Here is a 17,638-nt window from a genome sequence, read left to right on the forward strand (position 1 = left end):
TCGTCAGCCCCTTCTAAAGTGCTAACTCTGAGATTCAGGCAAAGAGGGAAATTGTATAAAATAAGTTCATTTCTTCTTGTAATGCTAATTATAATGCAAATCATCGCTCAAAACTAGTTTAGTGCTACATACACGAAAAGATGTGGTCTGTACAATGAATGACTTCCCCTCCAATATGCAGTCCATTATGTTTCCTCAGTTCCAGCAGCCTGTCAAAATAGTTCTGTGTGCAGCTAGCAAAAACTCTGAACATCTATTAAATCATGACAAATATTTTCTTTCCTTAGTTTGTCTAGGGTTATAAGTATTTGAGAATTACAAAATGCCAGAAATTTTATTGCAGCTGTGCCTGCACCACTTATTTAAACAAGTGGGACACATTTATCTTCGTTTGACTTATGCTTTTAGCTGGAGCAGACAGACGGCATATTGTTTTTTTTTTTTTCTGAATTTACTAAAGGCTTAGGGCGTCCATCTGGTGTCTTATGCGATGGAATGCTATGAAACAAATGTATTCGTTCAATCAATATGTGGAACTTTTCTTCATGGGGAGAAGAACCACTCACTCAGTGCTCTGGGCATTTAAAAATAAAATGGCATAACTTGCCCAATCAGTCAATGATAAACTATAAACCGTTCAGCGCCGCAGTTTAGACGTCTTGCATCCGGAGGAAATATGGGGTGAAATGCTATAGGATAAAATAAGATCCCCTTTCCCCAAAGCTTTGCCACCACACAAACTGAGCCCAAACTTTGGGGTGGTTTGAGGAAATATTGGTTCATTCACGTGTGTGAGAGAGCTAAGTGTGAAGCAGATACGGGGTGGACACTGAGCTTTACTCAAGTGCTGGCCCCAAGGAGGGAGGAAGTCTGTGTTTATCATAGAATCATAGAATATCAGGGTTGGAAGGGACCTCAGGAGGTCATCTAGTCCAACCCCCTGCTCAAAGCAGGACCAATCCCCAATTTTTGCCCCAGATCCCTAAATGGCCCCCTCAAGGATTGAACTCACAACCCTGGGTTTAGCAGGCCAATGCTCAAACCACTGAGCTATCCCTCCCCCCCGTGGTTTAAAGGTGGTTTAAGACACCTTTCCACCCCTAATCCTGGGAATACCTAGGGGAAATAGTTAAATCACAGTTATACTCTAAAGCAACCTCGGGGCTGCTCTACTGTGCACTACTGGCTCTCTCTGCGCTTATTTACTGGCCCAGGACAACCAGAGAATAACATGCTATGGCCACATCCTCTCTCTTCTCCAATCTATCCCAGCACATCCCCTATATTTTAAGGAGAGTGCAGGGAGTGGAACTGATGGATAGATCCAGATACAACACCTTCATGTGAACCGTTTATTCCCTTCTACTCAAGGGGAATCCTCATCTACACACTCAACACAGCTTTCCACATGCTTTGTGTAGAGAATCTGTCTTGGACAATTTAAAGTTTCCGTGTACCTCTGTGCTTCCTGATTTCATCCAGGAAAGGAAGCAGAAATATTGAAATTACAAAGAACCCTAGGACTTGGCACAACAGATTAGATTCAGATCCTGTACACTGTTTCTGACAATGTCCAGCACCAGGTGCTTCAGTAGAAGGTCAAAAAAGTCTGTAATGAAATAACCTGTACTTAGAAGAAGTGTTTCACCTAACACAGGTTATTTAAGGGTTTGTCAGCGCTAGAGTTTCAACTGGGGTTAACTGATTGCCAATCAATTTGCATTAACTAACACATTTTGTATGTGAGCTTGGCCACTCCACCAACCTTCCAGAACACAGATGTTTGAGGTGTACCGTGGAATGTCCAGTCTGCATGTACACATGTGTTGGCTAAACTAGAATTAATTGGCAATCAATTTATTTGAGTTAAAAATCTCTAGTTGTCCAACATTTATTGGTGGATTATCACCAAAGCATAAGGATAATTATGTAGCTTCTTTGCAAAGGCCTTAAATTGCTACAAAATAGGAATTCTCCTCTCACTTGAACACTGGCAAAAGTACTTTGCAACCACTTAGCGTGGCTATAAAAGACCATATACGGTACAAGGCAGCAGAGAATTGTGTTCTAAGATGTTCTAACTGACATTACAGTGTGTGATCTGTGGCACAGCGGAGGAAGGTTTAGATTAGATTGTTTTCTGACAAGCATGAACAATGAGTGGAAGTTGTTTTGATTATATCATTTCATTCCAATGCCATAGAGTCCAGTAGCATTGAGAGTATTGCAAGCACAAGGTCCTTCAGCATGATTAGTATAATTACAATGATTAGGGTAGTGGTAGCATGTGCGGGAACGCAAGCAATTAGCATAGGACTTTCAAACAAATAGCAAGGCGTTCAAACAAATAAACTAAAACAATGACGTCAGACTGCTAGAAGAAAGGGAGCTAAATTTGATCCGAAGACTTCAGTTGCAAATATACAGTAAAATAGGATTCTACAATGGAGGCTACAGAAAATAATGTAATCTGGAGTGCACTTGAGAAATTAATTATGCCTCTCTTTTGTTGCTTTTTTGACATGACGGAGATCTGGATAAGTATTAGGTTTTAGTGTAAATCAAGAAGATTAGGATGTTTGCCATTTTCCTACAAGTAGTCTTCATCTGTTTAATCTCCTTCAGTCCTGTCATCCTCCATTTCATCCTTGGAGAGATAATTTAAGGGGGCGGGGAGCAGGAATTATTAGGGGCACAGAAATTATTTTGATTTCATTTTAAGAAGTCATCTTGGTGTTTTGACTATTTCTTTTGATCTCTGGTGGCATAAAAACATTACAGAATAATTGCACTTTCCTGTTCTAAAGGAGTCCAGCTGTTCATGACATACAGTGAAAAAAGGTTTTAATCGCAAGACAATAAAGACATGTTAAGTGGATTTTTACCTAGGAGCCCATGAAAAGGTTGGACTTCTGAGTGGAGTTACCCATGGCATCCTTCCAGTCAATGAACAGTCTAGGAGAAGTTCAGCTAGCACACATAATTTCAGTATTTTCAGGAGAGTGGAGAAATTCACATTAGGGACAGGCAGTCCAGCTGGGAAATGGTTTCAGTGGTTTTGGGCATCAAAATCAAATTGAACTTTTCCTCCAGTTCTGAAATGTTTTGATAACTTTTGATATCTTTTTCCATGATAATATTTTGGCACAGCTGACCTGGAAATGCCAAAATACCCAAAGAAACACCTTTCTTTTGTGTTCCTAGCCTAGACAGAGAGGAATAAGGAATAATCTATTTTCATAAGGTTTCTCGCCCTGTTTTGCAGATTTGAAAAGGTTCCCACATTCCAGAAAGGCTTTTGAAACTGTAAATACTTTTCAAACACCAAACCTGAACTTTTAGACTCTTGGAGGTTCACTCATCACTTATTCACACCTAAATATGTTTTTTCCCCTTCCAAAAAAAAAAAAATCAAAGCGAAAATTAGGAATTTTGCACATCATTATTAATCATATGTACAACGATATGGCAACATTCTGCTCTTATTGGCAAGTAAATCCAGTGTGTTTGTGATATGCAACAGATGGTTAAATGTCACTTTACTATCTATATTTTATTTGCCAGTTCAACTTTTGCACATGGACCTTTTCAATTATCACACTGTGTAGTACAAGGGCTTACACAATATCCAGCAATTTTTGGCAGCAACTGCTCAGTCTCTGGTTGCTGCCAAATCTCTGGCAGTATAAGCTGAATTCCTGTTTAGTATACATAAGCACAAGGTTCTCATTATACTGGAATTTGATACTCAGGGCCAGAAGGCTCCACATACAATGTATACCCAGAAACGCTGTCTTGTCTTTAGACTGAACAACTGTTTCATCTGTGGTGTATTAAAAAAACTGTCATAACTAAATGGACAATTGTATATACACACAGAGAGAATTAAAAATGAATCAACAAACAATGGAATAAGCAACAAATGCAATACCTAAAGATGAGAGTTATTTCATCAGAATGCACTGAAAATTGGCAGAGACCAGCAAAGGGTAATTGTAACACTCTTAGTAACTAAGCTGATGCTGCTATAGTAATGCAAGCTAACCCCAGAAATGATTTTATATGTAGGCAGCAGTAATCAGATTTTATTATTCCAAGATAAGCTACTGTAAATATTAGCAGTACAGTAGTAACAGTAATACAAATTGATGTTTTAACATAATCTTTAGGGCTTGATTTAACAACCCCCCTTCCATGCCCCTAAAAAGAAAGGAAGGAATTTTCACAATGATTTATAGATGGGCCTCCTAGCAAAATTTCCATGTGGGTGTCCTTTCCCCATCATTAATGTACTCATCTCCAACACACACACACATACACACACACTTAAAAGTTAAAAAATAGTAATAAAACAATAGTCCCTGCCCTGTAAAAATAACCATCTTGTCCCAACTGTTTCCCCTCTGTACAAATGAAAAGAAACACACACACACACTGCAAGTCGCTGCCTTGCCCAACAAAACTATATCAGTGTCAGACTCCCTCACATGTTCATAGGCAAACAAACATACACCAGTTCAGTGTTCTCTCTTGCTTCAAACACATCATTTTAGTACTCTGCCAAATCAATTACACATTCTCTCGCTGTCCCCTGGGCAGACCCAGTGATTTAAGATATCAGGTTAAGGGGCAACTGGATCACAGTTTATAAGTACCTACATGGGGAACAAATATTTGATAATGGGCTCTTCAGTCTGGCAGAGAAAGATATAACACGAATCAATGGCTGGATGTTGCAGCTACACAAATTCCGACTGGAAAGAACAGTGAGGATACTCACCTGTTAGAACAATTTACCATGGGTCATGGTGGATGCTCCATCACTGGCAATTTTTTAAATTAAGATTGGATGTTTCTTCTGAAAGATCTGCTCTAGGCATTATTTTGGAAAGTTTCATGGCCTGTGCTATGCAGGAGGTCAGACGGGATAAGCACAATGGTACCTTTTGGCCTTGGACTCTCTTAATCTTCAAGGTAGTTTTCAGGTTTGTTAGTGCAGCAGCTAGAAGGAAGTAACTCTGCGGGTTAAGACAATTTCCTTGCTTTGCGATAGACTTCCTGTGGGCCTCAAGCAAGTCATATAGACTCTCTATGCCTCAGGCCCCATCTGTAGCATTAGGGAAATGATACACTTCCCTACCTCCCAGGGATATTGTGAGGATAAACACATTAAAAACTGGGAGGCCCTCATTAATACAGTATGTGTATAACTGGAACCTTGTATTTCTTCCCCCTCTCTCCTTTCACTTTGCTATCCTCATTCCTACTAGATGCATATTTAATACGAAGAAAATTAGAGCGTATTAAAATGGCTCAGGTCAGGGATGTGAACATCTCTTGAACTGTGGACTGCAATTAACTAGGCTTCCTGTTCAGGGAGGAGGAGAAAGGAAAGGAACACACGAGGGGGGAAAAGGTGAAAACAAAAATATCTGGATAAGACAATCCAGTTTTTCATCCTCGGACTTTAAGCATTGGTGCTTCTCTCTAACCATGTCATTATGAGTTGAATATTCTCTGTCTGGTGCACAGTCACTGTACTTCACAGCCCACCAGGGATTGAGACCCATTGTCTGCATTCTCCATTTGATAGCTCCCACGGTGCTTCAACTCCCAAAAAAATGGGAAATTATAATCTTCACCCTTTGCATTAGCACAAATAATTGAAAGGAAGATTTGCCTGGTGGTTTTAGGGAAGTTTAAATAAAGCAAAAGTGTGATTACCGAACATCACTATGGAGTCTCTTTCTTTCGGTGGGGTGAGCACAAGGGATGATACAACATCTGCAGTACCTAAGAATTATTCTCTTTCTACAGAATGGATTCACAAGTGTAGTTGCTGCATCCACAAGAAGGCTTTTCTCTTTGAATTTCATGCTGGATAATATTTTGAGGGTCCATGCTGCCCATGTTTCTTCCCTGTAACAAATTATTTGCTAAGTCACAGAGCTAACATTGACAATGACAGGTTTGCCCAGCAGAGTCTGGGCCATTAGCCCCACATGCTGATGCTATGGGTGGGTTGACTGTATGACCTCTCAACTTTCTATGGGGAGTTTTGCCCTCCGTGACTAAATCAACAAACATTAATAGATGAGCATTACTCCTCTCATAACAATATTTAACACACTGTGAGTGTGGGAACATTATACACCAAGAAATGTATGGGGAGTGCTGCTTTCTGTTGTGGCTGATCTGAATAAAAAGAAATAGGATAGCAAGTCATGACTGCAGCCAGTTCATTATGTAATATATGAGACAGAGCACTTTGGTTAATTTTCCCATTAGATGTCCTGGCCATATCCAAACTACAAGGCATTATAGTCACTGAAAGTTACAATACCTCATTTGAGTCAGCATCTCATCTTGAGTAATATATATTAGAAAAACACTCATACTACTGTACATGCCTTTGCTGCCATAAGCAGCGATCTTGTACAAACCTGCTGTTAGCACGCGGGTTTCAATACGAGCATCTTTTCCTACCCTTGAGTTAGGGGCCCTGAAGGGCAGAAACCTATATTTCTTGTCCCCAGAGGGCCTGATCATTGACTTCAAAGGGCGTTGGGGCAAGCCCCCTATTTACCAAAGTGTTGTTTTCAGGAAGCACTGTTTGACCAAAGGACACTTTACCAGCAACTCTGACTCAATGGAACTGAATTCCATTTCTAGATGTAGTGCTTCCAAGAGGCTATGCGGAGAAGGATGGTGTGATGGGATAGTTGTTTGTAGGGCACATGAGTAAAAGATCTTATGGTGATGGCCACTTTATAAATTCATGAAGTAATAAATAATAAATAATAATAAATAATAATATTAAAATGTTCCCATGAGCAGACAAATAGATAATGAGGTGTTCGTATGCCAATATACAGATCCAGTACAGTGGTATAGGGTTAGATTCTGATACTTTATGCACACTAAGTAGCAATTTACTCTATGAGTATTCCCACTGACATCAGTGGGACTATCTGTTGAGTAAGGCATAAAATCCACAAAGGTAGTTAGGCACCTAAATCTGGCCCTTAGAAAGAGAAGAGAATTGACTATTCAGAATGTCAAGGCTGTAAATGAAAACATTCTCTTTATCCACTCACCTTTATAGTTTTGTTCTCTATTAAAATGTCTCGAAACAATCTATAGTTAGGAAGGAATTTCCTGTTTAGGCACACACACACACACACACACACACACACACACACACACACACACACACACAGAGGAATGCAAGTGAATTAACAGTTACACTGTTGAAAGTAACTCCATTCTACCTTCATTTTAAGGACCTTTCACAGAACCAAGCCATGAGGTGGTTTGATACAAGAGCCCATAATGACATTCAAGTTAACTGGAAATCCAGGTAAACAGTGTGTGGGAGTGCTAAAACAATGTTATAAGAGAACAACTTATTCCTCCTTCAGAGGCATATTTCTATTTATAGTCTCGCTAGTAAGTCTCTGTCAGCATTTCCATCAGACTATAGTTCAACCAGGGAAATTCCCTCTGGATTGGAATGTGTCAGAACCATGTCTCAGTTCTGTATTATTATTTGAATTTCAAATAAACCCTTTGGGAGTCAATGCTACAAAGGACTCCATGTGGATCGATGCTTAGGTCTCATTGACTTTGATGGGATTCTGTGTGGGTATATGGCTCCTCATTGTGCAGTTACTTGCAGGATCCAGGTCTTAGATTATTGCCAGGGAGAGGTTTAGAATGATGTTTTAGTTTAATTCATTACAGTATTGCCAGCACCAAGTATTAAAAAAATAGGAGCCAGACCCCCCAAAATCATGAGATTTAAAAAAAAAAATGTATGATTTTTCAGACAATGTTGGGGTTCTTTCCACTTGCCTTCTGGTTTCTGAATCTTAAAGGTTCATGTTTACAAGATTTCCCCTGCTACAAGAAAGGCTAGTCATTTACTTTTTTTTCTCATGTAGATAGAGGTTCTGATATACTCACATAACTCTGAGTGCTGGCCTTTTAAGGAAAATACAACTATCACAAGACATGATAAAATTACAAGATGGCAACAGTATAACTTAATGCATTTATTTACTAGAGTTGTTAAATATGCTCTTCCATAAAGTCCATGCCCTGGAATTCAATACCTTTCTGTTGTTTATAAAACAACATTGTATATAGGTAGGGAAGTTAAGAAGAAAGGACAAAATTTTCAATCCTGATTGCCTAAAGGTAGCACCTGAAAAAGGGGCCTGATTTTCACATGTGCTAAGCACCTGCTAACCTACCTGCTTAGATTCTTAAATGGCCTTCAACACAGTCATATCTGAGCACCTCACAATTGTTAAAAAATGTTTTTGCCTCACGACACCCTTTTGAAGTAGAAAAGTATCATCCCTGTTTTGCAGGTGGCCCACAGAGATGTGTCCACGGTTGCATAGGGAGGTTGTGGTTGAGCCAGCAATTGAACTCAGGTTTCCTGTGGTCCAGCCCAGTTCTTTATCTACTAGACCATCCTTTCCTACAACTGGCATTTGGGGAAGAGTAATGTCATTAATCCCGAAGTTCAGTTTCAAGAGGCTTTAACTCCATAAATTCATAAACTTTCATAAATTCGGAGCATAAAAATGTCACATGCATTTACAGTGCTTTTTTAGTAAATAATTAGAGTAATAAATAATATATACTTTTGATCAATACAATAAATGTGTAGTATTCATATGCACCACAGTTTCCAAAGAGAGCTATTAAGGTGTAAGCTAAGATTATGTAGCACTAAGAAGAATATAAAAAAACTCAGCGGTAGGAAGGATCTATATTATGGAATACACACAGAATGTTTTCTAGCAGAGCCCCAGAGGAGCTAAGATGTGTGCTGTGATTATGTGTTAAGAATAATTCACAAAACCTAACTAAATCTTAATAGGTCTAGTGTTACGATATTAAGCTCAAGGAATCCTTCTACTCCATAGCATATTAACAGCACATTTAAAAACTCATATATGTTAAATCTGCCAAAACAGACTAAACAAAAGAAAAAAAAGAATGAAATTGCTGGCGACTACAACTAATTGTTAAGTAATCATTTGGATCTGAAAAGCGGCTAAACCAAGGCTAGTCTCAGGTATTAAGATTAGGGCTCGTTAGGAATTTTCTGGGGGAGAAAAATGTGTTTTCCTCAAAAATGCAGATTCTTTGAACCTGAAACTTGTCATGAGAAATGGCTGGTATCAACATACCTCCCGGTCCAAAAAAAGCCCCCAAAAAACCCTTCAAAGACCTTCCCATCTTGCTATTTTCAAAATGAAAAGTTACAATTTTTTGGTTCAGAGCAAATTTTCACTTTGAAATTTTACTTAATTTAGATTTAAAAAAATTAAAAAGAAATAAAAAAATCTGAAATCAATCCAAAATGTTTCAAAAATATTAAAATGAGATGTTTCAATTGACCCAGTCTGATATGATAGATAGATAGATAGATAGATAGATAGATAGATAGATAGATAGATTATTGGGCAAGAACGTTCTCAATATTTTGAATTTTCATCCTGATTTGGGACCATGAAAAATATCAATATCTCAAAAATTATCAAGGGATGGATTTCCCCTCCCCTGCCCAGTTCTAACTCAATCTGCTCTTACTGAAACTTACCCTGGTTTATGCTTTGTAGTGGTCTTAAACTAATGAATGATCTTGCACAATATAGGCCATATCACCTTTAGTGTGTGTTAAGGAAGGAATGAAACTTGCACAATGGCAAGATCTGCGTGAAAGGGCAAAAAAGGAAAATACAATTTTCCTTTGTCCCTTCAGACCCCACCAAATGAAAATCTTACAGTAGAGGGTGTAGAGGTTGGATCATAGGGAGTGGCTTTTCACTCCAGCCTCTCTGTACGGCATCCACACTTTTATCTGTTGAAAGTGACAATTTGTGCATGAAGTCCCACTCCACACCTTGGGGGTGATCCAATCATAGTATGGCTTCCCTATGAGCTGTGAGGCAGGTGTGGGTGGAGACAGGATCCTGGTGAGACCCTGTGTGTGGATGCCTGAAGCTACAAGGGATTTCTCCTTGGATCTTGTTTTGAGAGGACTGGGGTTAATTTGTACCATTTTTTGCACATTGTGAACAGTGCAACAGACAGGCAACTCAAGCCTCCAAAATTCTAGTGAGACTAGAGTTTAGACCAGAAGGCATTATTGTATTGTCTCACCACTTGTATAACACTGGCCAGAGAATTTGACCCAGTTACTTCTGTAAATGGAGCTCAGTAACTGGTTTTGACTAAGGCATATGTTCTGGAAGGGCAGCTAGTCTTGATCTGAAGTCATCAAGAGATGGAGAATCCATCACTTCACTGGGTAATCTGTTCCAATGGCAGATGGACTTAGTCCACTGTACATGGAATTAATGGAATGACTCCCAATACGAGGGATCAGGCCCACTCAGAGGGAACAGAGGGATGCCAATATCCTTTCTATGTGTTTCCCCAGTATTCCCACTTCAATTCATTGGGACTAGTGGGTGAGTGGGTATAATTAAAAAGTGTTCATTCCACCGCTGGCCCCTCTTGAACTGAACAGCATCCAATAGCTATGATGCATTTCTTTTATAGCCGAGGTGCCTTCTCTTTTTTTAGCATGGATTTTTTGGCAAGACCATATTAAGCTCTAATTTCAAAGCTAGGGAAAGCTTGACTAACAAGCTGGATGACAATGACCTTGTCTCTTGAATGAAATGGCAGCAATGGCTCCTCTTTGAAAAGGAAGCAGATAAACTTTAAAATTTTTTGGCTACCAGACAAAAAGGTGGAATGATACAGCTTCAAGAGTGTAGTCTATGCTTTCTACCCTGTCTCTATTTCTTTTATCAGTCTATTGACAATGTAAGGGATTTCCCCTGCATTTAAAAGCTATAAAAATACAATAGCTTGTAAAATTCCAATTCTTCAAGGTTTAAGGGATTTGATTTTTACAGTGGTGTTTGTTCTGTGATGGTTTCATGAGGCTTTCATAGCTCAGCACCAGTTAAATCTAACTCTGAGTCAGGCTCTAAAAATTGCTTGATAATGCTGCTGCTACTCAATGCCATTTCTCACTGATTAATGCAAAACAACAAGGTGTCTTTCTTTTCATGCCCTTGTGAGAACGGATGCTCCTTGTGACAACTGAGATGCTAATTCAACGAAACATTGCACAAAAAGAGCATTACACTAAAGTAGCACATGGAACAAATAGCTCAATAATACTACCTATGCACCCAATTCATTTTAACGTGGTACTGATTATTTTTCTCTTCTGTCTTTCATCTTTCTCTGTGGTTTTGATGTCTCTCCAGCAGACAGTGTAACCACAGTAGGGCAGTGCTGGCCTGCTATTGTGACCTCTTATGATGTGATCATGTTAACATTTTACAGGCTAAGCAAGGTTGGGCATAGGCAGGGCTTTGCTGGGAAGCTTCTAAGGAACCACTATGGAAATGCTGATGGTGATTTAGTGGGTGGCACACTTACCTCTGAGTCAGTGCTAAACCAATTCCCCAGAAGGCTGATATGCTGGGGGAGGTGCTGTCTTTCTGAGGAGATAGAAAATGTAGATCCAAATGTGGCCATTAGATCTCTGTTGTGTTTTTTGGAAGAACAGGGTTGCTAATAACCTTGGCATGCTGGTCATACATCAGACAGAGAGACTACATTCCCCCTTCCAGATTAATTAGAAAAGGGGCAGATTCTGGTCTAACTTGACGAGTTACTCCAATGAAATATATGTGTAAAATGAGATAAGAATCAGCCCCACAATTATCATCATCTCTCTACATTCTGAATTGTTCTGTACTGTTGATGAGCGCTGGTAAGTAGCCCCCATGATTCACCCTGGAGGAGGCTGCCTGTCAGCGGTGGGTGAGAAATCCCTATATATAGCCTGTGTATGAGTTTGTAAAGCATTTTGGGATGCTTTTGAATGAAAGGTGCTATATAAACCTACCAGTAAATCATTGTTATTTTATCATTACAGTAGAGCGCTAGAAGCCAACAATTTCAATAATTTGATCAGCTCCTTTTATTGCAAACCCCAGCAGGGTTGACTCAGCCCTTTATCTTTCTCAGGCAGATAAATTGAGTTCCATGAAGTTTACTGTGTGCGGATCTTTCAGATGAGACTTTTTTTAAAAAGTGAGATCCAGGTTATTCCATGCACACATTAAAGATCCTGTGGTAGGTTCTGTAAGAGTAAGCATTTGTCCAGGGTCCTTGCCACAACATCTTCACCCAGTTATCCAAAGTACTGTCAACTAGCTGGTGTCCACCCAGCTAGCTTCATTGGTGCTATATGTATAAAGGGCTTGAAACTGCAAGTGTGGTGTGATGGTCCCGTGGCACTAGCCTAGGACTTGGTGACACAGGTTCAATTCCCTACTCTGCCACAGGCGTCCTGTGTGACCTTGGGCAAGTTGCTTACTTTCTCTGTGCCTCAGTTCCCCATCTGTAAAATGGGAACAGCAGCACTGTCCAACCTCCTGTTGTGAGGATAAATACACTAATAACTCTGAGGTAATGGAAGAGCCAAATCAGTACCTTAGATATTGGCTCTTGCAATGTGCTGAGCAACCCCCAGTTCACACTGACACTCAGTACCCTGCAAGAGGGGGAACCATGAGGTGCTTGGATTTCTTTCAGGATGAGAGGTGGCTATATAAAGTGTTAGTAACTGCTACTTTTACAGTGAGTGTTTCACTGTGCTTCATTCACTTTAAAAAGCCTTTTCAGACAACACAGCAGCAGACAGATGGCCTGCCCCCCACATTTCCTGGGGAAGCTCTGTGCAGTCATTTTCAAGACTTAGGGAATGCAGTAACCAAAACTGAGCTGTCAGGAAGGAACCAGTCACATGGAGCAGATTTGGAGTTGCACCAGGGAGCAAGCATTTTCATTAAAGGTCATGTTTTCACTGCAACTGGTTAAATACATTATATATTGCTGTGTGTTACAGTAGCATTTAAAGACCCCTTTGGGGGTGGCTTCTGTACAAACACCAAGTAAGGGACAGTTCCTGCCCAGTAAGTTTACAATCTAAATAAATATAAGCGACAAAGGGTGATAGAAAGGAAAGATTATTATCCCTGGGGTTTTACAGATGGGGAATTGGGACAGAGAGAGAGAGAGATTAAGGGCCCAGTCCAACTCCATGGAATTAAACAGAAAAGCTTTCATTGATTCCAGTTGCATTTGGACCAAGTCTCTGGTGATTTGCCCATTGTCAAACAGGGAGTCTGCAGCAAAGCCAGGAATGAAACCCATATCTGGTATGTCCTGGTCCAGTCCTTAGCCACAAAAATAGATCCTGTCTAAATAATAAATAAAGGTCAATTATGCCTGGGATTTTCAAAGGTACTTAAGCAAAGTAGGCAACCAACTTCTGCTGAATTCCAACGGAAACCCCAGCCTGCATGCTTACATTGGATACACTCTCTGTGTCAGACAGAAAAACCCTGTCTTGCCTCAGGGAGCATTTCTGAACAGGCCCAGTGACTTCAGAGGTACCACTCGTGAGCAAGTAGACACCATCATGAATCAGACTTCTGCAATCTGTCCCTGTGAAAACCAAAGCTTGGGTGTTATGAACCTCAGAAGAACATGTATTATTCTGCAATCCTACTCTATTAAGGACAAAAATAAAAAATCTCCCGGTTGGTTTTTTTGTTTTTTGATTTTTAAATGAACAGTATGCCACAATCTTTTTTTTTTGTTTCTGTGTCTCCCTTGGTTTCAAAGATATTAGTTTTGTACAGTAGCAGATAAGGCGAACACACAACTAGGAAGTTTACTTTCTTGGGATCAGTTGCTGAATTCTGCAAGGGGCTCTTCTGCATCTAATGTAGCTTAGGGCCATGCCATCAATTCCTAGCTGACAGCAAACAGATGGCCTGTCAGCAGAATTTTTCATAGTTTTAGTAAGGTTCATCATTAATGAAGCCAAGTGCTAAATTACTATTTCAGCTTCCTGGTATTCTATAAGTGGTGTAATATAGAGTGATTTATTAGTTACTGTAGGTCATTCAAGGAAACTGGTTATGCTGAATCTATGACATGGAAAATCTCAGCTTTCTTAGGTAGTATACCCTGATGAAACCTCATATTCTGATGTACAAATTAAATTTGTTCTAGAGGGGAGTGAATGCTAAAATATTGCTTAGCATCGCCACGAATAATACTGCATTGCTGTATTTACTATCAATTCTCAGTGCTTATGTATTGCAGCACTAGGAGCTATAGAAAAACCAAAGACAGAGAGAATTGCCAGCCAATCAGCATATTGAGTTGTGTATCATGATTTCTGGAAGCATATTCCAGAAACTATCCACTCGGCAATGATATCAAAAGCATAGTGCCTCTGTAGGCAATTGTAGATAAAAGCTCAGGTTTTGAAATATGCGTAAGCCTTGTGTCTTTCAAAACTCAGCTCACCTTAATCGCCCAAATAGTCTTCTTGAAGTTAATCACATGAGTAAAGCTATGTCTACACTACGATGGTAAATCGACCTACGCTACGCAACTCCAGATATGTGAATGACGTAGCTGGAGTCGACGTACCTTAGGTCAAGTTACCGTGGGGTCTACACTGCAGGGGGGTCGACAGGAGAAAATCTCCTATCAACTTACCTTACTCTTCTCATCTTGGGTTGAGTACAGGGGTCAACTGGAGAGTGATCTACAGTCGATTTGGCGGGTCTTCACTAGACCCACTAAATCGACTGCCGGTGGATCAATCTCAGAGCGTTATCCCCACTGTCGTGTAAACCTGCCCTAAGACAAGAAGGATTTGCTCTCTAATTGTTTGTCACTTAGCAATGAGTCTCATTCTCCACTGCTCTGTACTTTGTTTAATCAAGTCCACCAGTGCAAAGGAAGGTGTAAATTCTACTAGAACAATAGTGTTTTAAAACCATTTTGTACTGGTGTATATGACTACACAAGGTGCGCCGATATAATGAATCAGGATTTGATAGTCTGAACTGCTCGAAGCTAGAGATAGTTTTCTTTCACTTTTTTTTTTTTTTAAACAACAACAAAGTTTAGACACAATCCTTAACTTCGGCAGTGGCCTTTGGATTATTAGCAGCATTACTGGCAACAATCTCCATAGACGCAATGCTACCCATTCATGCTTTTTGTTCAATCCTTCTCATCTATTTTCTGTCTCCTGTCTGAAGTACTTTTATCTCAGCTCTTTTGAAAGATATTTCCGCAGATCCCCTCAGCCATGCATGTCAAGTTTATAATTGGTCAGCGGTTCTGTAATTTATAGTAAGTTAAAAGGATTTCTCATGTGCTGTCTCCTTTGGTTAGCAAATTCCTTCAACGTCACACATAGGAGGGTGGATGATTTCTGAAGGTTAAAGTGCTTGTGTTTGAAGGGGATGGGTTGGGGTGGATTTTTTGTTTTGTTTTAAATAATTGATTATCATCTTAGAAAAAATAACGGTACGACAACGATTATAGCTCCCAGAGTGTATTGCTGTACATTTCTTCATGTTCAACATCTTCTATTCCTCCTCTCCTGATTCCTACTGATGCTCAGGATATCTGTTAGCTGACGCCTTTTTATATTCTGTTCTGCAAGTTGAACACAAATAACATGACAGCTTGCAGGCTTCTTGTTGTCATGGTGTTCATACTTTGCTCTTAGCAATGCCATATAAAGACTATTACATCTCAGCTCCTATTTGCATCTACCAAATATTTTAACAATAACACAATGATATCAGGATGGCAGGATGTTTATATTGTCTCCAGCACCACAGACAGCAGAATCAAATTATGTTCTGCTTCCACCTACACATGTTCACACACCCCCAGGTTCTATACTGCCAGAGTTATAGAATTGTTCATTTCAATGGAGCTAGCCTGATTTACACCAGCTGAAGATCTGGGTCCCACTGCAAAACTTATTTTAAAAAGCCATGCAGAATACATAAGCCCACCCGTTCAGAAGCACAGACCACCAGGAGTACATCACTCAGATATGCAACACTGGCTTTCCATTGAACACAGAGTCCAGTTCAAGGGAGCTGGCCTGATTTTCAAAGCTCTATATCATACCTGCATTCCACTGGACCAACGATACTGTCGAGCAAGGACGTGCACCAGAGCTGGACTAAGGCTATGATACTCAGTACCAGGACAATAAGAGCAACCTCTACCCTCACTACATTCAGACCCACACCTTCACCTGGACTTTCTCACAGTAGTATCCTCAGGGTGCCTCTGCACTGTGGTGGGGAAAAAATCAAAATGCATCAGCAAGTCTCACAGCCTGAGTCAAATGATTAAAAATCGCAGTGAAGCACTGTCTCTCAGGCTGGAGCTCTGAGATCCATCCCCCCTCACCAGGTTTTAGAGCCTTGGCTCCAGCCCAAGTGGGAATGCCTACACAGCTATTTCTAGCCTGATAGCATGAGCCCTGTGAGCCTGAGTCAGTTGACCTGATCTCTGAGACTCACTGCCACAGAGTTTTCTTTTCTTTTGCAGTGAAGATGCACCCACATTCTCATGGGTTCAGTCACTAAAAAAAACAAACTCTAAACTTGCTTCCTTATGGTGCAGAAGGAAGAAAATTGTTATTCATAGATTATAAAACTAGAATAGATCATCTAGTCTGAGCTCATGTACAACACTGGCCAGAGAATTTTACCCCGTTACCTCTACTGTTTTGGGTTGGTCAAACTCTAGAAGGTGTTTTCTGCAAAAAATATTCCAAAGCAAATAAAACATTTCACTTTGCCAGCAATTTTGTTCCAGTATTTCTATTTTTTTTTTTTACAAAAACAGGGGAAAATATTAGATTTTTCATAACTGAATTTTTTCCCATTGACAAAAGAAGAAGGAAAAAAGAGAAAGAAAAGGGTGGGGGGCACCGAAAGCTGAAAACCAAAAACTTTTTGGTTGTCCAAGACCAACGTCATCACATTTTTCAAAAAAAGATTACCTGACATTATTTTTTTCTGCAAAAACGTTATCTTTGATAGAAAACTCATTTTTCAGTGAAAAAATGTTTTAACCTCCCCCCCCCAAAAAAAAATCTGACCTGCTCAAATTTTCATCTTAACATAATGGGAGGCCCAGATACTGTGGTGATGAGGTATGAGTAAGTACTCAGTGAAATCCAGGGAGTGCTAAAACTTGCGTTTGTATCCATGCATGCCATAATAATGTACTGGATGCTGATTTAGAGTGCTGATGTTCCTCTCCACTAACACAAGTGGAAGGAGGCAAAAGTCTGCTAAAAGAGTTGCAGATGTAGATAAAAGAGAATAACAGCTCTCTGGCATAGTCAGCATTATTACCCAAGCAAACTGAAGCACCTAAACCCAAAGCGTGTGTGGCTGGGTTGTGCAGCACAGAAGGTGACAGGTCTGGGAAAGGAGCTTCACTTTGAACTATGCTGATATCTAAGTGTACCTCTTTGAATTGTGACGTTGCACCCCATAATGCTTTATGGAAATATGCTTATGAAAGTAAATATGACATAACTGGAATATGTTTTATGCCAGATATGCCATGTAACATCTCTGCAAAGGTTATGATCTACTGGATATTTTCATCCTATTTGTATGCATGTATCATTTTCGTATACAAAGTTATGAATATTGGCTAGGTACTTGTTTAATTT

General features: G+C 39.8%; 1 long non-coding RNA gene across 1 annotated transcript in view; it reads right to left on the reverse strand.

Annotated features, from left to right (window-relative positions):
* LOC311525924 overlaps positions 1 to 16,274 on the reverse strand; it is a 68,607-nt gene extending 52,333 nt beyond the window's left edge. Inside the window, exon 1 of the long non-coding RNA XR_014712897.1 lies at positions 16,069 to 16,274. This is a non-coding gene — a long non-coding RNA (uncharacterized lncRNA). The remainder of the gene's footprint in view (positions 1 to 16,068) is intronic.
* Positions 16,275 to 17,638: the final 1,364 nt, after the last annotated feature.

The sequence above is a fragment of the Lepidochelys olivacea genome, assembly GCF_965140295.1.
Source record: "Lepidochelys olivacea isolate rLepOli2 genome assembly, chromosome: 9".
NCBI lineage: Eukaryota > Metazoa > Chordata > Testudines > Cheloniidae > Lepidochelys > Lepidochelys olivacea.